This window comes from Panicum virgatum, chromosome 1K (assembly GCF_016808335.1).
Source record: "Panicum virgatum strain AP13 chromosome 1K, P.virgatum_v5, whole genome shotgun sequence".
NCBI classification, from domain to species: Eukaryota; Viridiplantae; Streptophyta; class Magnoliopsida; order Poales; family Poaceae; genus Panicum; species Panicum virgatum.
Genome location: NC_053136.1, coordinates 12,945,527 through 12,969,165, shown reverse-complemented (window position 1 = coordinate 12,969,165; position 23,639 = coordinate 12,945,527). Strand labels below are relative to the sequence as shown.

The 23,639-nt window shown below is 49.1% G+C and overlaps 1 pseudogene across 1 annotated transcript; it reads right to left on the bottom strand.

Annotated features, from left to right (window-relative positions):
- Positions 1 to 527: 527 nt before the first annotated feature.
- LOC120695607 lies at positions 528 to 2,870 on the bottom strand (annotated as a pseudogene). Its single transcript, XR_005683753.1, has 2 exons — positions 1,344 to 2,870; positions 528 to 854 (listed from the first exon to the last, which is right to left on the bottom strand). The product of XR_005683753.1 is annotated as a chromatin modification-related protein EAF1 A-like (transcript).
- Between the last annotated feature and the right edge of the window lie 20,769 nt (positions 2,871 to 23,639).

Below are 23,639 nucleotides of genomic sequence, written 5' to 3'. Positions count from 1 at the left end.
AATATCCTATAAAAAAAAATACAGGTGACAAGTCCATAGTTATGGTGTAAAATACAATTTTCACAGTTACATGCTAAACTAATAATAGGATAAAAGGTCACAGAGAAACGACCACATTAATTTCCCAATCTCATTCAATAAATAATCCGTCCATACAGGTGCAAGAAACATGTGCCATAAGGCCGTGTACAATATGGCTTCCATCCCACATTCCAATTTAAACTCCACACTTATTACAAACAATGTATGCACATCCATATACACGCTCCCATTGAACTCAGCCTAATGGCATAGATCAGAACTTTCAATAGGTTAGCTAGTCATGAATGATCCAATCTCTCACCAAGAGCAGTAGCGCTGAAGTTATTTGACCTTCACCAACCAACACCGTAGAGCACAAATTAAAAGAGAGAGTAGAGGATATAAACATTGTGCGGACAATAGGATTACTGAACCAAAAACACCAGGTCAGGTTTCATTTCCTTGTACCGGTGCAGAGGACTGAAGAAACTGGAAACAACAGGATCTAGTTTGACGCAAAGAGGCTTTTGCATTCATTGACTTGTGATCTGAATATACAGGTTAATACAAAAGAGATTTGTCTCTAACAACATGGACCTCAAAGGCAAAATATACAACTGGGCCCACCGTCGGGTTACAATTCGACAACAAAAGAAATTTGCCCTCACAAGAACCACCTCCAGCATTCTAGGGTCAAACTACTTGGAAGGTAGCAGTGTGGCACCAAAATGGTACGGGAATAATTATCTACCTGACACTGAGGTGGCTACAATTAGCTCAAAGTTGAGGAATAAAGAGCGCTATCATCCGCACATCTTCCACAGCACGGACACCTAGAAAAAGGTCACTAGAGATCAGAAAACAGAAAACGGAGGCCCTGTTATTTATAGAAAGCACATCAGCAAGTAGACAATAATAAATACTCCCTTCTAAATTGTAGGTAGTTTTAAGTCAAACTTCTCTAACATTGGCCATATTTATAGACTAATGTACCAACATCTAATTAGTTCCATTAAATCCACCATGTATTGATAGTGCATTTATTTGGTATTTGTAGATGTTAAACTACTTAGCAAAAATACTAAAATGCCCTATACTTTGACATGGAGAGTTAGAAGATAGGTCATTTGGTGCCATAAAGCTCGAGAAAAAAAAAACTATGTGGAAAGTAGAGGATGGGGGAAGAATAGATTAATAGTACACATCAGATCTGAAGAAATAAACGATCAAGAGTTGCTCGAGGATTTAACTCAATTCTTGCATCACTTCCATGCAAACAAAATTGTGGCAAACATCAAGGAGCAAATCAAGATAGTACATACCTGTACAGTAACTTTACAAGGGGGAGGGAGGCTCCTCAAAAATAGAGGCCCATCGTAGTCCATCCTGGTCCAGAATTTGAAGGATGAGCGTATACACTGCCTTGAACAACAGGCCTCTGCTGCTGCTGCCGAGGCTGTTGTTGCTGCAGCTGACCACCAATGGAATGTCCATGTATAGGCACACCACCGGACATTTGCCTTTGCAGCATGCTTTGGCTAGATGATGGCAATAGCTTATCACTTCCAACAAAGGTGTCCTGGGGTGAGCTAGCTAGCTGGGAGGTTGAGGTAACTGCGCTTGGATCGTGGGACGACTCTTGTTTCCGCTGGCTTATAGACGAGATGCCTGGGCTACCTGAGTCCGTACTTCTTGCAAGTGAGGGAGATGATATTACCTGGTTATGTTGTACTTGGTCAACAGGTAATTCAGCCCTGCCATCTGTGTTCATATGGCGATTTTGTTGCATCATTAACCTTTGGATATTATTCTGTGAAGGGTTCATGTATCATAGCTGCTGTTGTGTAGCCAAATGTGAAGGTGAATGAAGTGGGCCTTGTTGGGAAGTTAACAATGTATGGTTGGAAGAACCCTTTACTGCGCCCTGATTATTAATATCTGGTGTCTGCATAGGAGACAGAGGCATCTGAGAAGTATATACCTTTGGTTGACTCCCAGGTTGAGGTATTGATCCCTTATTACCAACAAAATGCCCTGGACTCTGTTGCCGCACATTCTTATCAGGAACTTGGTTTTTACAGGTTGTAGAAATGCCACTAGCTTGAGTAGCATCCACAGGACTTTGGTGCATCATGTTCCCCCGCCCTAAGCTCTTCATAAGCTTAGCTTGCTGACTACCTTGATTCCGTTGTTGTTGATTTTGTCTAGGCTGCTGCTGGCCCTGTTGCTTTTTCTGTTTATGCGATGTAGGGGCAGAAGGTTGATGGGAAAGCATCGGGTTACCTAGTGGATTCTGTGTAGGATGCTGCTGTTTATGCTGTGGCTGTGAAGCTGGGATTACAGCGGCTGCAGATCCTTGGCTCTGCTGTTGCATTTGTGAGCCATTCTGCACAGTTGGCACTGCATTGGCTCCAGGTAGTGGCCGCTGTTGTTGGGGCAGCATTTGTTGAATATGTCTCTCTTTAGCCAAGCGTATAGCATAAGCCTGCTGCTGCTGTGGATTTGACTGGTTTGTTCCTTGGGTATGAGAAAGGTGAGTGTTTCCATACATGTGTGACTGTAGTGGCATCTGATGTGGTTGGGACTGCTGGATGGGGAAAGATTGAACAGGTGAAGATGCTCCAGTGTTGGAAAATGGTGGACCGCTGAAATGGACAGCATGGCTATTTCCTTGTGAAACCTGTAATTGAAACTCCGGCATCATCATCTGTCTATGCTCTTCCGAATTCTGGCCAGGCTACACGAAATAAACAATAGTATTAGTAATTGTAAAAAAACACAAATAAAAACTCTTCAACTGACCATCACTTTCCTTGAGCAAATGATGAAGTTAACTTCATAACAGCAACTAAGCCTTTTGTTTGGCACAATGTAACAACTAAACCTCTAGTGAAGCATGATAGAGGTAGTAGTAAAAGAATGTTGGCAAACCATGGATCTAACTGTTAGAATATTGGATCGACTAGGGCGTAGATCGAGAGGTTACTTTGTTCGTCGGTGAAGTTTTGCGCTAGGCAGCGACGCGCAGCGCAGTGACATCATGGCGGTGGCGCCGGAGTCAGAGAGAGGCGACGAAGGCATGATGCAGTGGCGATGGGCGACGAAGGCGTGACACAGTGGCGACGGCGGGCCGGTGGCGCTTCCCGTCGCTTCAGCACAACCCCGATCGGCTAGGGTTTTCTGTTGGTGGGGCAATGGGCGGCGATCTTTTTCCCTCCTGTGCCACTGACCCCCACCTCTTCCTTTTATATGTGTGCTGCGCGACGGGGGCCCACCAGCCTTCCATGGGCTGGGCGCCCCCGATCAGGGCGCGAGTCAAGGCCCGTTTGGTCCATTGGGCCCAAACGGTGGAGATCAACACTAACATTCTCCCCTTTGATCTCATCTCATCTTTTAACTTATTTCAATCTTTACTTTCTTCATTCTTGATTCTTTATCTACCTACTCCATCACGGATCAGTGCATATGAGCATGCCTCATCGTCACGGTCAATAGCCGGTGGACTTAACAGCTACAACACACCTCTCAGTTCTGAAATAGTTACTTTAACTTTGGGCTCTTTATCATCTGGAAAACATAGGCTATACCATAAACCCATGTCGACTGTGTGTTCTCTGTACACACTGGGCGGCAAGCCTTTAGCAAGCGGATCCGCAGACACTTTCTGTCATTTATACTCACAATGCATTTCATCATGATTCCGGACTTTCTCCTTTACAACGTATAACTTTGTGTCAATGTGTTTGGCACCACACTTGACTCGTTGTCGTATGAGCAAACTACTTTAATGGTTATTGCTGTTGTCAACCATTATCAACTCCGGGTACAGGTTCCCTTAACCATTTTGCCTGTCCCTCGGCCTCGTATCATGCTATACCATGTCTTTGCATCACATTGATGATAATTGTTTCATTTTGGAGCTTTTCCACACAAAACCTCCAAGTGTGAAAGTTAGCGACAATTGTGGATTTCGCTACACATTTCACATGTTCTACTTTTGTACTCACAATCTTTTGAGAGTACTTGATCTTTCCAACTTAGCATGAGGCCGACAATCTCAATTTCGTTCCAGTGATCTATATCTGAATTGAACTTTTGCCAAAATAACCCGGATAAACAAAATATGTCAGGGTAAGTTCTTTACTTGCGCGCTTATAAAGCTTCCAACAACTGAAGCATATGAGACTATTTCCGTTTCACATTGGTTCCTGGAACACTAAGGTTCCCAAAACTATTACCCATGACGATAGGAACAGGCGTAGGTTTAATCATTTGCATACTTCATTTCTTTAGAACCTTTTCTGAGTATGCTTTTGCAGTGACCATAATACCCCTTTCTTTTATCTCGATGAGTCTCAATTCGTAGAATGAAAAACTCATCACCGAGATCAAAACTTGAGGATAAGAATTCTTTATCTGTAACAGTACATTAACACCACCACTAGAAAGTAGGATGTTATCTTCATTTAAAATGAGGAAATCAGATTTCCCATTCTTTTACTTTGCTTAAAACTATTGTCCTCCTCAATCTCTTTAAACCCAAAATTTCATACTGTTTTATTTAAACTTTAGATACCACCGTCTCATGGCTTTCTTCAATCCACAAATGAATTTACTATTGTGGTATCACATATGTTCTTTCTTCTCTTTGACTAAAACTTTTGTCACAAATTTTGCTTTATATCTTTCAACATTCCCTCTGGAGTCACATTGCGTTTGTAGGTCCATTATAACCTACTGTGATGTCTCTTTCAGGAATCACTTCTTTTTCCATGACCTTAACCCATGGAATTCTCGTAACTCTTCAAATAGGGTGGAATCAACATCCATGTGATTTTCTTTACTTTGTATGGGGCTGCTGTTGCTCCTTTTTGCCAAATGGCTATGGACTAAATAGTCTCTTGCATAACAAGACCCTTCTTTATATTATTTATCTTCTTTAAAAAACTAACAACAGGTGTTGTATACAACATCAACAAGTATGAGAAACTTATTGCTCCTGAATCATCGAAGACTTCTCTTCAAGGCTTAGGTCTCTACATACCATGCTCCCCCAGACTATTCCATCTTCTGTAAAGATGGCATATCAGTAAATCTCTTGTTTGGGTTCCATCTGTTAAAGACTTTATATATGCTCTGAAGCACCGTCTTACTATCTTTGAGGGTTGTCCAGTATGAATACTGAAATTTAGCTATTTCTTTATATAGGGGTATCAGTATAGTGACCGTTGTACTCCCCCTGACGGTCACATTCATTCTTTAATAGATCATCTCTTGCTTTCAACGCACATTACAGGGGAGTATCTGTATTAACTGTCTCATATTTCTCCCCCTCGAAATGTGGCTTGAACTTTTCTGCCACAATTTCGAAAACTATTTACAACTTTTGTGAATGAAGAAACTTTAATTACTTACTTCATCCACATGATTACGTCATGCAAAACAAAGTAATTCTTAGTTCGTATGGGAGTACTTTAAACTCATTTCACTTTAAGAACTCAACAGAGTCCTTTATTTCATATGACAGTTCTTTTTCCTCGTTTCACTTTAAGACCTTTTGCAAGTCACGCTCGCATATCACTCTTATCTTGAGGTTCGTATGTAACTTTTCATTCTTTTTAAACTCATTGAGTGCTTAATCACTGTGACACAATAGAAGTGCCCAATCAATTCTAGAATAGCAAAACTACTCCTAACTTTTCTTCCAGTATGAGATAAACCAGCACATGAGTCATCACAACTTTCTCCTGTCATACCCCGTCATGCGGGTATTATTTCATTTTTTTAGACATAAATGTCAGAATTGGCTCATATCAAATTCAGAAATAAATTTGAATATTCCATGACACACATGCTTAACTCGACGTTGGTCAAATTAAACATGTATGACTTATCACAATTTTGAATGAACTCAAAATGAATTCTTCTTGATCGAGAGAACATAAGAGAATTTCCTGAACTAAGCTCTTATTGCTCTATCTTCTTTTCTTGGATCAATATCCACGAGTACTTTTCTTTTCAAGACATTCTTTAAAGAGAATACACTTTCTCTTGTGATGACCTTCTTTCTTTATGAGTCGCAAGTACTCCGTTCATTTTCTTTTGTCCCTTCAAGAAGGACTACACACAAATCTTTGTCTGAAAAGACAACAATTAAAACTTTAAGTTCTATTCTATATCACCGTTGGGCAGAAATAGAATAATCTTTTACATTAATTCCATATCACCGTTGGGCAGAAACAGAATTAACATATAAAAAACTCAATAAACTTTAAAACCATATATTTGCTACTCAGAATTAAATTCTCCCATTGGTTCGAAGTTAATTAGAGGATAATCAACTTTATTGCAGCACAAACTAGAAAATATATTTTTTCTAGTTCAGGAGCAGCGCTTTATCTATTCTCTGAAAAATGGTACTTTGATGCAATATTTACCAGAGACTTTAAACTTTAAGGTATGATTCATGAAAAAAAATTATAATATTGTTATCATCAACATTGGTCAGAGAATAACAATACCATAATTAACTCTAAATTTCTCGTCCATGAGAAATATCTTTATGATTCCAGTAATGCTCAACTTTGAGACTTCAAATGGTAGAATAATGCCAAGACTCAACTTTTACTTTAAATAGCAGAAGCTTTTCTATCTTTTACCCACAGGGAAAAAACTAATCTAAGACCTTTAAACTATTCTTCAATTAAATCTTCTCGTTGGTTCCGATTTAATTGAAAGATTGAACTTAACTTTGCAGCAGAAAACTTTTCCTTTCTTTATGGCAGCGGAAAACCTTTTCTTTCTTTTCAGAAAGAGTACTTTGTACTCATTTTCTCTCTAAACAATTTATCTCGTTGGTTCGAAATTGAATAGAGATAAAACTGTACAAAACTCACTCAAAGTAAGTTCTTTAAACATGATCTATACCAAAATCAACAAAGAAATGCTTCTCTTCTGTAAATAATAAACATAGTCTCTTTTCTTTATTGTGTTTTTGGCCCACACTGAGCACGCAGCCTAGCTCGGCCCACTAACGCGCCTCAGCGCGCGGCCCGGCTGCCCAGCGGCACAGCCCAGCCTGCTCAGCCTGCTAAGCCGGGCCACCAGACGGCCTGCGGCTCGGCCTGCTCGCCTGGGCTTTCGGCCCATAGCTCCGCTCGTGAGGAACTCGGCCCATAGCCCAAAACCACGTCTGAGTGCTCCCGACCGTCAGATCAGATCGGACGGCCATCCGGTCTTATCGCTCCATCAAAACCGGCGGTGGCCGGTGGAACCCTAACCCTAAAAACCAATTCCCTTTTCCTTCTGACCCAGCTCGGGTCCGGCGCCGCCGCTGGTGGCATCTTGCCGCCGCGCCGGCCGGTCCGCCCGCCGCGCCATGGCCGGCTACCGCCGAGCCTCCTTTCTCTTCTCTCGCGCTCTCCTCCCCTTTCTTTTCTCTCCAATGGAGGCGTCGGTCCGAGCAGAGCTCGCCGGGGAAGGAGGCATCGCAGCCACCGCCGGCAGCTCTGGCCGCCGCGTGCGCGCAGGCGTGCCGCCGTCGAGCCAGCGACCGCCGAGTTTCTTTCTTCTTTCTTGTGTTTCTTTTCCTCGCACACCGAAAGGCGGCGTCCCTTGGGCGGAGGACGCGATGTTGGTGCCGGCGCGGGCCCTATCGCTGGCGTGCGCGTCCACCGGAGTGTGGGCGCGTCGCCGTCGAGGGGCTCCTCGTCGGTTCTTTTCCGCGCACGGGCGAAGCCCGCGGCGGTGCTCTCCCGCGCAAGCTCTGGCTCGGCCGGGATTTTTCTTTAGCGGCGGAGCAGAGCACCCTTGTCCGCCGCGGTGGCCGACGGCTGTGGAGAAACCTCTTCCCCGATCTGCTCTGCTGTTGACTGTTCTAGGGTTAGGGTTTGGTCAAAGCCCGTTCTGTGTTCTTCGATTTGCATCGAAATTCTTCTCTGTTTTCTTTGTGATTCGAGTTCGAATCCTTCCCCATTTCGATCCACACTCTAGATCGAGGCTCTGATACCATTGTTAGAATATTGGATCGACTAGGGCGTAGATCGAGAGGTTACTTTGTTCGTCGGTGAAGTTTTGCGCTAGGCAGCGACGCGCAGCGCAGTGACATCATGGCGGTGGCGCCGGAGTCAGAGAGAGGCGACGAAGGCATGATGCAGTGGCGATGGGCGATGAAGGCGTGACACAGTGGCGACGGCGGGCCGGTGGCGCTTCCCGTCGCTTCAGCACAACCCCGATCGGCTAGGGTTTTCTGTTGGTGGGGCAATGGGCGGCGATCTTTTTCCCTCCTGTGCCACTGACCCCCACCTCTTCCTTTTATATGTGTGCTGCGCGACGGGGGCCCACCAGCCTTCCATGGGCTGGGCGCCCCCGATCAGGGCGCGAGTCAAGGCCCGTTTGGTCCATTGGGCCCAAACGGTGGAGATCAACACTAACACTAACATGGGAACTGCTAATTTCTTCATGCTCCTATCTAAAGGTAATTCTTTGAATATATTCTGTTTCTTCCAATATCTCTTAAATGTTTCCTCCCATGTCAGTCTCGGTTCACATAGCAGCATGACAATTCTGTAATGCAACTGATGCCTGGGGAGGTTTCATCGGGTATGTCCAAAACTCCAGACTATCTAGTGCTAGAAAAGCTTTTCTCTAATCAGTACTCTTTAGCACCCAGCCTCTTCCTCTGCTCCAGCAGTCCAGCCTCTTCCTGGATTCCTCCTCTGCTCCGGTTGCACAGACGTAGCAACAGCAACAAGGGAATGATGCCAGCGACAAGTAGCAGCAGCAGCAGCAGACAGTGTTTAAAAGGCGTTCACCTAGACGTCCAGGCGGTGCCTGGTAACCGCCTGGTCGCCATGGAATTTTATCGCCTAGGCGACGCCTAGCCCGCCTAGGCGGCACCTAGGCGTCCGGGCGGTGCCCGCTCGCCACGGCTCGCCTTAGACTGACTCCAGCAGGGTGCCCCATCCCCATTTCAAACTCCCATTCACAACTACAGTACAGAACAGTGCAAAATAGTACTTTGGTCCGTACTTTGGGGCATCCCTGCAAAACAGTGCAAAACAGTACTCATCGTCCTGGCGCTCGCGAGCGCCGATTCGGCTGCTGCGGGCGCAGGAGGCGTGGAGGACACGGGGGGTGGGGCCGATCCGGTGCTCCCACCTCCATCCGGGCCTGATCCGACGCCCCCGGGGGCCTCTGCTGCGGCCGCCACCGACGCCCAGCAGGGCCCCCTGCCCGATGCAGCCTCTGCGGGCGCGCTCGCCGCCGGGAAGCAGCCCGCCGCCGCCGATCCCACGTGGCCCGAGCTCGGGATGCCTCCCGTGGATGCGCCGCTCTCCGCCGCCGCCTTCCGTGGGCAGCAGGCCGACGCCGCTCTCGCTGCGGCCTTCCTCGCCGCCAAGTCGGAGGCTTCGGCGGCTCAGGAGCGGGTCCGCGCGGCTGCCCTCGCCTGGGAGCGCGAGCGCGCCACGGCAGACGCCCTCGCTCTTCGGGTTGCCGAGGCGGAGCGCTTCCTCCGCGTCTCCTCCGGCCAGCCCGTCGACCCCGAGCACGGCGCCTCTTCCTCCCACCAGGCCCAGCCCACTGGATCTGGAGCCCGGTACAACCCGGCCGACCCCATGGTCGCCCAGCTCCACCTCCAGGCCGCCGGCGTCCAGAACATCAGGGCCCTGGTTTCCGTCCTCCTCGAGCCCGCGTCCTCCTACGGCCGTTGGCGGGACTAGGTCCTCCTCACCCTCCGCCGCTACGCCCTCGACGACCACATCCTCGTCGACTCGCCAATCGAGACGCGGGACGTGGCGTGGCTGCGCCTCGACAGCGTCGCCATGTCCTGGATCTTCGGGACCATCTCCCTAGATCTCCAGGACCTCGTCAGGACCCACGGCGGCACTGCGCGGCAGGTCTGGGTGGCGCTCGAGGGGCAGTTCCTCGGCAACGCCGAGTACCGCGCCCTCCAGCTCGACGCCACCTTTCGCACCTTCGTGCAGGGGGACCTCTCCGTCGGTGAGTACTGCCGGCGGATGAAGAGCATGGCAGATGCTCTTCACGACCTCGGGGATCCGGTGTCCGATCGGGTCTTGGTGCTCAATGTCTTGCGAGGCCTGAGCAGCACCTACGACCACCTGAAGGGCTGGATCGCCCGTCAGAGGCCCTTCCCCACCTTCCTTCAGGTCCGGGACGACTTCGCCATCGAGGAGATCACTAGGGGTCTCGCGCCCGGATCGTCCTCGCCCACCCCCGCCGCGCTCGTTGCTGCTCCTGCCGCCTCCCTCCATGGTGCTGCTCCCGCCGTCCAGACCGGAGGAGGAGGGGAGGCGTGGACATCGCCGGCGGGGGCCTCGGGGTGGTGGTACTGGTGGCCCTGCTTCTGGGGGTACCGGTACCGGTGGGGGCCGTCGGGGCGCGCCGGCTCCCGCTCCTGCTTCTGCCTCTGGAGGTACGCCCTGGCCATCCTTCAGCAACTCATGGTCAGGGCGCATCTCGATGTGGCCGTTCCAGGGTCCGGGATGGGGGCCTCGTCCTCAGTCCCAGCCGGCGGCCATGTTCACTGGCGCTGCTCCACTCTTCGTGCCATCCTGGACCCCGCCCGCTCAGCCCAGCCAGCAGCCGACCTGGCCTGGGGGGTGGGACTAGGCCGCTCTAGCGTAGTCCTTCAGCACCATGGGACTGACGCCGCCGGCTAGCACCGAGTGGATCGCCGACTCGGGTGCCTCGTTCCACACCACTCCCGATGCTGGTATCCTCTCTTCTGTCCGACCCCCACACCCCTCTTGTCCTTCTTCTATCATGGTTGGTGATGAGTCTTGCCTTCCTATCACCGCCGTGGGTTCTGCTCCTCGTCTTCCTAATATTCTTGTTGCTCCTCAAATGGTTCACAACCTTCTTTCTATTTGTCAGTTTACTGCTGACAACTCCTGTTTTATCGAATTTGACTCTTCTGGTCTTATTGTGAAGGATTCGGCTTCCCGGCGTCCGCTCCTCCGATGTGACAGCCCGGGGCCCCTTTACACTCTTCGGCTTCCTGCTTCCACTGCTCCGCCTTCGGCTTCTTCGTCTACTGCTTTTGCCGTGACGCCTTCTTCCACTACCTGGCACCGCCGGCTTGGTCACCCCGGCCGCGACGTTTTGGCTCAGCTCAGCCGTAGTACCGATGTTCCATGTACTAGGGCTCCTGCTGAGCACCTCTGTCATGCGTGCCAGTTAGGTCGTCATGTTAGACTTCCATTTTCTTTTTCTTCTTCGCATGCCGCGCATGCTTTTGATCTCATTCACTGTGACCTGTGGACATCTCCTGTACTCAGCATGTCTGGCTATAAATATTATCTGGTCATTGTTGATGATTTTTCTCATTACTCCACACCGCCACCTACCTGCTCAACCGCCTTCCGTCCACTCCTCCTGCTCCCACTCCACACCACGCTCTTTTCGGTACCCCTCCTCGCTACGACCACCTTCGGGTCTTCGGGTGTGCGTGTTACCCTAACACCTCCGCCACCGCTTCTCACAAGCTTGCGCCCCGCTCGACTCGTTGTGTGTTCCTCGGGTACTCCCCTGACCACAAGGGTTACCGATACTTTGACCTCACCTCTCGCCGCGTTCTGATCTCCCGACACGTCGTCTTCGACGAGTCGGATTTCCCCTACTCCACCTCCTCCACACCTTTTTCTGATCCCGAGCTAGCGTCTCTGTTTCCGACTGACCCTTTTCCTGCATGTTTTCCCGGCGCACCGGCATCACTTCCGGTGATCCCTGCTGCGCCGAGCGCGGCCCCGGTGCCCGCGGTCGCGCCACGTGCGGCCCCCGGACCTCCAGTCGTGCCGCGCGCGGACCCGGTGTCTCCCACTGCGCCACGCGCGGCCCCGGTGTCTTCCCCTGCACCTACGCGGTACGCTCAGCCGGTGCAGGTATACCGGCGTCGCTTGGCGCCGACCCCGGCGCCGCAGCGGTACGCTGAGCTGGTGCAGGTGTACCGGCGTCGTTCGGCGTCGACACCGGCGCCGCCTCTTGCTCCGGAGGCTCTTGCGACGCCGACACCGGAGCCGTCGCCGCCGCCGCCTCCTACGGCTCCCTCTCGAGCCGAGCCGGAGGTGTACCATCCGCTAGTCATCCATCGAGATCCTCGGCATATCCATCCCATGGTGACTCTGCGGATGGCGACTCAGGCCGCGACTCTCTCCGCCACCGAGGGAGAGCCGCGGGTCTCTCCGGTACCCTCCTCTGTCCGCGACGCCTTGGCGGATCCTCACTGGCGTCGCGCGATGGAAGAGGAGTACGCGGCTCTTCTTGCCAACCAGACGTGGGACCTCGTGCCGCGTCCGTCTGGTTGCAATGTGGTGACTGTCAAGTGGATCTGGACGCATAAGTGTCGGGCTGATGGCACACTGGAAAGCTACAAGGCTCGCTGGGTTCTCCGGGGGTTCACTCAGCGGCCTGGTGTGGACTATGATGAGACCTTCAGCCCGGTCGTGAAGCCCGCTACGGTGCGCACGGTCCTCTCGCTTGCGCTCTCGCGCTCTTGGCCTGTGCACCAGCTGGACGTGAAGAATGCATTTCTTCACGGCACCTTGTCAGAGACTGTCTACTGCTCTCAACCAGCGGGATTTGTGGACTCGAGTCGTCCGGATATGGTCTGCCGGCTCAACAAGTCTCTCTATGGACTGAAGCAGGCTCCTCGGGCTTGGTACTCTCGGTTCGCCATGTTCTTGATGACATTGGGGTTCACCGAGGCTAAGTCTAACACGTCTCTCTTCGTCTACTGCCGTGGGGATGAGACTGCCTATCTGCTGCTATACGTAGACGACATTGTGCTCACAGCCTCCAGTCAGCAGTTACTAAAGAGTGCTCCTCTCTATAGCAGGAGTTCGCTATGAAGGATCTTGGTCAGCTCCACCACTTCTTGGGCGTCACTGTTGAGCCTCGCCCGTCTGGTCTTCTCCTTCACCAGCGGCAGTACGCCATCGATATCCTAGAGCGGGCTGGGATGACTGATTGCAAGCCCTGCTCCACTCCTGTCGACACTCAGGCGAAACTGTCTGCTGATCTGGTTGATCCGGTGGCTGATCCTACTGCCTATCGGAGTCTGGCTGGCGCTTTGCAGTACCTCACCTTCACCAGGCCGGACCTCACCTACTGTTATCGCCATAAATTTGGGCCGAAAACAAGTTGGGCTTAAAGCAGAAGATTAAGAAGGCTTGTAAATCGGCTCCTGCGTGAGCATTTGGGCCACATGGGCCATGTATCTTTAGATTTAGTTCAAGATTAGAGATAGAGTCCGATCGGGACAAGATAGGATTAGATTGTTTCCCAAGTCTCCGGACTATAAATATGTACCCTATGTTATTCATGAAGAGGGGAATGTCATCACGTTTGCAACAACAATCTCGGCGCAACGCCACCCCCTAATCCTAGGGTTTCATCCAAGTAAGCGCCATGCTGCCTTGATCGCCCGTGCGATCAAGGCAACATTGTTCTTGCTCTTTACCTTGGTATTACTCGTACTGAAGCGTTTTTGATGGCGAGTAGTACTAGTTATCTTGGTGTTCGTAGCACAGCTTTAGTAGATCTATCATGCTTTTGTTGCTTATTGTCTACGAATATCATGTTGTCTTTACGCGATCATTTCATCATCTTATACTAGCTCTTGTCGCATAGAGTTAGCTGCGTAAAGGCAACACCCTGCTTTTTTATGTTTAGTAGATCTGATCTGTTATGGTTCGTTCTCATGATTGGGAATTAGCGTAATATCTGCTAGGTTAGGCCTTGCAAACGAGTTGAATGATCCGGCGGCGTTTTAAATGCTTTGCTTTGATCTTGATAGGGAATTGATCCGAGAATTAGCTCTTGCTTGTTCTTAGGCCTCTGTTTGGGTTGATGCATGGTTGTTTCTTATGTTCGTTAGGCTCAATCACGTGTAGGATGTTCCGATCTAGCAGTGAAGCTTTACCATCGTAGATTAGATTCGCTAGGTTTAATTGAAGCAGTTACCATAATTACATGCTTTATCCACTGATATCAGATGCATAGATCTGATCTGACACCGGGACTCGATCGGCTCTTTAAAGCCGATGCAAGAGTCGTCCCGGGGAGCCGACCACGGCTCGGACTTACGTTTCCACGTGTTTGTGTATGCAGGCAAATAGTTGCAAGCACGTCCGCATCTTCCTGATCGGGTATAGGTCAGGTGGCACGCCTTACATTCTCCGGAATCTTCGGCGTATGCCGGATTGCGGGCCGTTGACGAGGAAGCAGTGCCTGCCAGCGCCCCGGCGACCTCCCGGCTCTTCGTGTTGCCTGTCGCTACTCGCCGGTGGGTTTTGACCGACAACACCTACGCTGTTCAGCAGGTTTGTCTCCATATGCATGATCTCCGGGAGTCACACCTTGCTGCGCTGAAGCGTCTCCTCCGGTACGTCCGTGACACTGTGGACCTCGGCCTGGTGCTTCACCGCTCGTCCTCTGCTGAGCTGGTGGTCTACACCGACGCTGACTGGGCTGGCTGCCCGGACACTCGTCGCTCCACTTCCGGCTACGCCGTCTTTCTGGGCGGCAACCTGGTCTCCTGGTCGTCCAAGCGGCAGCCGGTTGTCTCCCGCTCCAGTGCCGAGGCGGAGTACCGGGCTGTCGCTAACGGCGTGGCAGAGGCGTCCTGGCTACGACAGCTCTTGGCGGAGCTCCACAGCCCGCTCGCCAAGAGCACGCTCGTCTACTGCGACAACGTCAGCGCCGTGTATCTCTCCACCAATCCCGTCCAACATCAGCGGATGAAACACGTGGAGATCGACCTACACTTTGTGCGCGACAGAGTCGCCATCGGCGATGTTCGGGTACTCCATGTCCCGACTACCTCCCAGTTTGCTGACATCTTCACCAAGGGGCTGCCCTCGTCGACCTTCTCGGAGTTTCGATCCAGCCTCAACGTAGCCGGTGGCTAGTTGTGGCTGCGGGGGGGGGGGGTTATTTGCCCTTTGTATTCTTTTTGTACTCTCTTCTTGTCCAGTCCTGAACACCCCTGCGTCGGTTGTTCAGACTGCGGGGGTGTTAGCTTTCTTGTTGTCCAGTCTTGAACACCACTGCGCCGGTAGTTCAGACTGTGGGGGGGGGTGTGTTGGAGTATATTGAGCCCATGTGTATAGAGGCCCATCTGGAGGCCCATGTGTAGGTATTATATATACTCACCCTTTTAGTGTTGGAGGAATACATCAATTATTCTCTCCAATAAATACGAAGTTTGACCATTCATCTCATTAAAAAAAATGTAAATACTCTCTCTGGTCACAAATATGTCACATTGACTTTTTTCACAACTTTGACCCATTTTGTCTTTCTCAAAAAATTTTATAAGGTCCTATTTGGACCCCTAGAAATGGACTAAATTGGAATCAATTTCCAACCATATCTATTTGAGTGGCTTGTGAATTGGAAACCTTAAATTACGGGCCTTTCCATACCCGGAAATGGTAGCTACGCCAAATTTAATGCAAAGAAAACAAATATTGATTCCACTTCCACCGTTCCTCATCTTCGTCTCGCTCTCGAGTCCTGACTCACCCAGATCCCGATCTCGCGCCAGCACCTATTAGATGTATCACCTAGACCACCCCCTCTAGCCACTCCGACCCTAAAACCCAGGTGTTAGAGTGGGGGAGAGGGGGGCTTTATCACTGGACCAACATTCCCCCTACGGTGAGCGCGCCGCGCCTGTGGCTGCTGGTCTCAGCGAACCCCGCAGGGGAAATCGCGCAGCGGAAGAAATATGTGGCCGGTGGGTTTCGAACCCGGGACTTGGCTCTGGTACCAACTTAGACCACCCCCTCTAGCCACTCCGACCCTAAAACCCAGGTGTTAGAGTGGGGGAGAGGGAGGGCTTTATCACTGCACCAACAGTATCGGATCGCGTGGATGCTGTTGCCAGGAGCCCTCTCGAATCTGGTGCTAGCTCAAGGTGGCATGAGTGGTTGCGGGTGGCGTGGTGACCTCTGCGTGTCATCCTTGAGTGACATCCTTGACGGGGATGATGCTCCTCCACTGGTCGAGAAATTTCAGAAAATGGGACTCACTTTGCGCGCCTGATAGAAATTGACACCGCCTTCGCGTGCTTTTCGGAATATGGGACCGGGGACTGCGAACTCTTCATTTTGTGGGACTCTCCCATCACGGACCCCGCGAAAAGACGGTAATACCCCTGTCATCTCCCTCGAGGCCGGCAGGAAGAAGCCGACTGCCGGGAGGAGGACGCGGCCGTGGGCGCGGGAGGAGGAGTCGGCCGTGGGCGCGGGAGACGAAGACGCCGCTGCTGCCGCGGCCGCCGAGCGCGGGAAAAAGGCCACGGGGCGGCGGCCATAGGCACGGGCGAGGAGGACCGGAGCTTGGAACAGCGGCGAGCTGGCGAAGTGGCCACCGGTGACGGACCTGCAGCGGCGAGCCGGCGAGGTGCAAGAATGATATGGGCTGCAGGACGCCTCCACTCCCCTCTCTCTCTTGATCTGTTTTGGAGGAGCTCTCGATCCGTTCTGGCTGAGGAACTCCTCGAGCTCTCTCTCGCCAACAACCGCTTCGAGGGCCCGCTCGAGCTCTCGCTCGCCAACAACTGCTTCAAAACAGGGAGTACCTGTATGTTTGTTTGGGGTTATTTGGATACCACCTTTCAAACTCTACGAATTACGCCTTATATTTTGAAACACAGGGAGTACCTGTATGTTTGTTTCGGGTTATTTGGATACCAGCTTTCAAACTCTAGTTCCTAATTTTTAACATTTGCTACCCAATGCAGTACATTTAATTCTGATGCTAGGCCGTTCCTTCTCTGGTTTTCTTCCCCTATTTGTTCTGCACTTCTATTCTTGATGCGCTATGTACCTATTTTTTACAGGATTTTGAAAGTCACAAATTTTATGTACTTGAAGAGCTAGCAATATGAATCAACCTCATCATTTTTTCTGCGTGCAGCTTAAAATGGCTATAACTCTTGCCAACTCCCGAAATGACTTGGCGACCATTAGAGATGCTCTAGAAGTTTCTGCTGAAATGTACAGAAAAGACCCAAACAATGTTCAAGACTATGTTCAGCGTCATCTATTGTCTTTGTCAGTATGGGAGAAGCTTCGGTATGTCATACTTAACTGATCAATTTCGTTTTTGGATTCGAGTTATATGTAATAAAAAAAGCAAAAAATAATATGTAATCAACTCTCAGAGGACATTAGCTGGCGGTCATGCACAAGTCAGGACTCAGGAGCCATGCAAATCCTGTAATTGTTCAATTGCTTGTAATGTTGACTGTACTTATGTCAATCCATTGCTGTGTCAAAAACCTTAGTTCACCTTTCTCTTCGCTCAGCACAAGCAATGCATTGGCATCTGCATTCTGTTTGCCATGTCATTCTCCATAAGAGTTGCCACATGAACTTGAAGACCCATTAGCTTGTCATGTTATCATTTTTAGTTATACACAAACTCACAAAGTAAGCCGCAACTTCAGGAACTACACTTTCTAAATTGAAAGAAGTTGAGGCATTGTAGGATTCAAACAGAGGTTTGAGGCTTAGCACTTGAAAGTTGAAACAGCTATGATAGGGACTTCTGTTTAAGCTCTCTTATATTAGAAGGAATGCCTCCTTCTTTTATGACAAACATAACTATAACTTTAAAAGAAGGTACACGTAATTCAAATAAATATGCTGTCAACAGAAGCATCTGCATTTAATTTGTTTGTGAAAAGCACTGTCCCAGTAGCAGGTTCAAAGTTCAAAGTACCAACTATTACCCTTTTCATCAGTTGATTGTTGATGATTTGATTTTCCAAATGATCACACCAGTTTAGAAGTATGCAATTATCCTGCCTTTTGTTATTGATTTATTTTCATGGCATTAATATGTGTCTTTACTTATGACTGCTCCTGCAGCTTCTGGGATGTCTACTTCGAGTATTTGATGGAAAATTGTTCCAACAAGTAAGTTGGGACTTTGAATTATTATGTGATCTCGCTGTCTGAATTCTTTGGGTGGGACCGAAAGAATAACATTCTCAGTTTAGAAATAGAACTTTGTGCAGAAAATGTTTTAGGGCAAAATATTTGACGCAGCCTAAAAAATATTAGCTGGTAAAACAAATTTTATGCACAAGAGGTACCACCGAAACTTAAAAAGCATGGAAATCACAATCATCATTTAGGATATTGGATTAAATTGGTTCAACAGAATTACAGACCAGTGTTCTTAAGGCGGTGCCTGGTCGCCATGGAATTTTGTCGCCTAGGCGGGCGCCTTGTCATGCCTAGGCGTCCGGGCGGTGCCTGCTCGCCATGGTTCGCCTTACCACCTTAAAAACCATGTTACAGAAAATATTTCAATAATAGTATTAATCGACTTTTTTTGTTTTTGGTATGGGAAAAGTTCTAGTATGGTTGCAATGTGGAATTTTTAGTAAGGATAAGGTTGTGTGTGCTGTGTATTCTTATCTCTTGTTTCTTTTCTTCAGATCAGCAAATTATATAACATTAGTTACGACACAGCTCATTGTCATGGCAACTCACATGGTATATGATTGATTTCATCTTTATGTTCTTTCAAAGATAGCTCAATTTGACTGTACCGAACTTACTGTATTGTACTAAAATGAAGGCTGGATTGGGATTACCTGACATTGACTCTTGGAATATGATTGAAAAAATAGCGGAGAGAAACAATTTGGGTTATAAGCAGCTTGTAAGTCAAACTGGAACTTTCGCCATTGAGAATTGGTTGCTTTAAACACCTGTTTTCCTACATTTTCTTTTAACTTTCTTCAGATCAAACTTAGAGCATTGCTCACACATCTACAACAACTCCGCATTGGCTATTGGGGGGTCGCTACAGGGAAAGGCCAATCATTGCAATCATATGGCATGGCTTCACCTCATGCGATTGATGTGTCTGATGAAAGCCAACAACCTGCTGAGGCATCTGGGTTGGGTCGAAGTTGGGTGCATAGTATCATAGTATGTTCAGCAGAGACAGAAGTTTAAGAGCCAGCTCTTTCAACCGAGCTAGTAAGTTTTTTGCCACTTCTATCTGTGCCCATCTGAGTACCTTAATACAATAGTAGAGCTTATATTAGAGTGCACATTACTGTAGACTTTCCCCCCATGTTTCTAATATATATAAACATCGTGAATAATTTCAGGTGATGCAAATGCTGTTATTACTACGGGAAAAACTGACATCTCTGCTGTACAAAAGAAAACTCAAACAAACATGAGGACCCTTAGGGGATATACTGGTGCTATTACTGCTCTTCATTGCGTAACAAGAAAGGAGGTCTGGGATCTTGTTGGTGATCGTGAAGATGCTGGGTTTTTCATCAGTGGAAGCACAGATTGCACGGTTAGCTTAAAGCTTGTGCTGTTATGCTTATCCTTGTATTGTATGATTACTTTTTGCAATACTTGCTCTAGCATCACTGTTCATCTCGATATCAAGCATACCAGCACCCTTCAGTTCAGGGCTAGCATCCTCTGTTAATCATACTTTATTCTTGAATTATGCCAACATTAAACAGAAAAAAAACCTTGTCAAGAGAAGAAAGATGCAATACCCTAAATTAAGAATTGGTATGCAAACTAGGTCGAATTGCACAAGCCTAACAAACAATGATGCTTTTGCCAACAGATATGGTTTTCTTTGTGCCGAGAAAGGCTAGCATCTCCCTACAGTATAGAATATGATGTTCTTGAAAAAAGATAGCATCTCATCATACTCTGTTCTTTTCCTTTTTATCTTTCGGGAGTTGGAAATTGAAGAAACAAAGCATTTTTGTTCCAAATAAGTCTGGTAGGCTATTTTTTTCTTGAACACGCATGAGAGCGCCACTATATTATGAAGAAAACAAAGGGATCAAGAACCCCGAACACCACAAAGAAACAACTCATACCGATACCCGGTCTAGTCTTGGTAGGCTAGAGATGAAACCCAACAATAACAAAGAGGAAATAGTAAATGTTCTCTCAATTTGGGTTGTTCACTTTGTTGGTTTATGGTCAATTACCGAAGAAAATAGTAAAATTGTCTCAGTTTCTGAAAGAGTGAAAATGGCGCCCACTATGACGTGCGCCCTGTCACGATAGGAAGAGGAAGAGTGAACTGTATTGTATATATTGCAATAGTCCCAAAGGGGAATATATACAAGAGAGCACCCAAACCCTAGACACTAGGAGATTACAATACTACCCTTGACTACTATACCCTTAACACCCCCTCTCAAATGCAACGTAAATGCAATGTCGTTGCATTTGGAGAGTTGATACTAAGCACTCTCAACAAAAAGAAAAAGATACATCCAAAGTCCGAAATCAAAGATGTCGTCGAAGCGTGCAACTCTTGAACATGTCGATGTAGATGATCTCCTCCACAATAGGGTATTGCCTTCACAACCGTACTTCGGCAAATACCACGAGTCTTCACAAACCAGTACATCAACTCCTCAAACACGAGCCTTGCTTTGGAGACTTGAACTTGACAATAACTTGAGATGTGTCAAACCAGCCAAACGGAGAGGAGAATGAGAGATCACTGCTGCAAGACGACAAGCAGGAGGATGTGTGATGACGACGACGAATAAACGGCCATTGATCATGATGTGGAGCAAAACGGCTCCAAAAGGGACCAAGAGGGCAAAGGTCGCATCAACAACGATGATGGAGCAGCCACACATCATGGCAACCCCGAAAAGAAAATGAAAGTGGCTGATTTGGCAACTAAGATATGTGGACACGCACGGCTTTGACGAACTGAAGAAGTGTATATGGACTTAGGATCGACGTTGATGCATATGCAGCAAAGGCAAATGACACTAATGCTAGCAGCAGACTTGGATGAAAACTGATGGAAATATGACACAATATAGTTGATACTAGCAAGCAGACAGACAGCAGCAACGACAATATGGAGATGATCAAGCAGCAGTTAGCAATAACATGGTGGAAGATCACTGATTGCACAAGATAACAAGCTACTTGAAGATGACGGCACAACCCAAGCAAGAAATTGGAGCATGTTGCAACCGCACAACCATGAGAGGCAGGCCAACAAGCAGGAAACAAGAAGCTTGAACCAGCTGTGGTACTGAAATTAGAGGCCACATGACAACAAAGCAGTGGCAAATGATAATGAGCCAAGAACAAGCACAAGTTGACCTATAATCGCTTCCTCTGTTCTCCCCCAAATGAGACTTCCAGCAGCACGAAACTATAGCTAAGGATGTGTACTGAATGGAGAAGAAAGATAAGCAGAGGAAGAGATCACCGCTGAGAAGATGCTCATGGCCAGCAGATTGAGGGCCGACAGCTGCTGCTCCACCCGTGCCTGGGAAGCCCTCACGAGAGGCGCAGAGGGATGGCCAGGAGGGACCAGCGAGCAGATGAGCAAAGCAGCACAGCCGCACACTAGCAGCAGCACGCATAAGCAAGCAGCAGAATTACAGAGCAATGAAATTGGACTTGGATTGGCGTGGATGCAGATGCAAGTGCAACGAAACAAAGCAATACCACCAGCAGGAAGATGCAGCACGCAAGAGAAGGGCGGGCAACCAGAGGACGTGCTACTGCCACGGGCGGCAGGAGATGGCCGCGACGAGCTGATCCACGACGGGCGGGTAACCGGCGGCGGGGGAAGGCTGCGACGGCGGCGGATCCACGCCAGGACGAGCCGCGACGGGGAGAGCAAGACGAGCTGCGACGGGCAGCTCCCCCTCTCCACTCGACGGGCAGCTGCAGCACCTCCTCCCTCGACAGGACGGAGCGGATGGCGGGGACGGCCGGGGAGGTAGCCGCGACGGTGGCGGGGACGAGCACACGGGCCGGCGGACGGCCGCGACGGGCCGCGGAGGGGCATAGTGACGGGACGGCCGGGGAGGTAGCCGCGACGGTGCAGATGGATCCGCCGCGATGGGCGGCGGACAGAGGACGGCGGTGCCGGATCCATGAGGGGGAGGGGCTGCTACTCCCCTCCCACGACTGGATCGATGACGATTCGACGATGGCGGGCTGGAGGAAGATGCCGCCCCCGGGAGGGAAGATCGATCCTCCCGGGGACGGCGCAGCGGATCTGACGAGAGGGTGGCGGCCGATCTAGATCGAGACCTGCTCTGATACCATGTCACGATAGGAAGAGGAAGAGTGAACTGTATTGTATATATTGCAATAGTCCCAAAGGGATATATATACAAGAGAGCACCCAAACCCTAGACACTAGGAGATTACAATACTACCCTTAACTACTATACCCTTAACACGCCCCAGTGTCTCAGTTTCGATGGTGGTCCACTTGAACAGGGGGGAGGGGACAGTTATGCTGGCGGGGGATGGGTGAGCACAGGGAGGATGGAAATATGGGGACGACTCCGTGCCATGAGAGCAAGGGGGGTAGTGCCCATGGCCATGCAGGTGATGGTGTCTGGGAGAAGAAAGAAAAGGAAGAGAACGTCCTTGAGCAGTAGGGCGGCGGTCAGGTGGTGAAGATAGGCGTCGATGGCAGTTACAGCCTTACAGGGACCTAGATCAGAGGGAAAACCAAGGGGACGGACACGTCATGGGAGCAAAGGGGCAGCGTCCATGGCCTGATGCAAGGAGAGAGGAAAAGAGAAGGCAGAGAGAAAGAGGAAGGTCGCAACTAGGAAAAGGATAGGTTTTCTTCACATGGTAAAAGGCCACAGCTTCTCACGCCGTGGTCTGCTAACAGAAGCACAGATCTTACAGAACCAGAGGAAGAACCCTGATGTCCAGGGCGCCAAACAATTAGGCTTTCTAAAAAATTATTATTACAGGGTTTGAACTTAGAATCGACTTGTTAGTAATCCCTCTGTTCCCGACTTGTTAGTAATCCCTCTGTTCCAAATTGTTGGCCAGTTTTACCTTAAGTTAAGCTTCTCTAACTTTAACCAAGTTTTTAGAAAAATGCACCAACATCTACAACATCAAATTGGTTTCATTAGATTCACCATGAATTGAAATATGTCTTGGTAGTTTGACTTGGTTTCTATAAACTAAATGTTTTATCCTTGAACTTGTCCTGAGTTTTCACCTAGGTCCCGATAATCTCAAAATGAACATTCAAGTCCATAAACTCGCTAATCTGTTCCACATAGGTCTAGATTGCCATAACTTGCGGTAAATTGTTTGATCAGATGGACCTAACATGTGGGCCCCATATGTGAGCACAAAATCTCTCTTCCCCACTCCCTCTTCCACCCGCTACACTACACGTACCCCACTGCCCCCACCCCTTTTACTGCACTGCTGCCGCTACCTGCTCGCCCCCACCATGTTCATTGTCGCCTCTGTTCGCTGGGCCGCCACCCTCCACGCTGCCTATGCCTGCTGGCTCACCACACCACTCGGCAAGTCCCGCATGGATGAGCGAGATGACGAGAGGGGCACAACGGCTTCTTGTTGTGGCTCTCTCGAGGGCTTAAGTGTATGTGATCGGTTCTATTGGTTTAATCTAGTGTCCACTGGGCAACTCGACGGACGACCGGGCTTATACTGTTTTAATCATGCTTAGTGCCAGATTGGATGGCGAGCGTGATTAAACCGGGTTAAGTCGGTGGTTCCGCCATAGAGGGTATCAGAGCCGAGCACATGCACAAC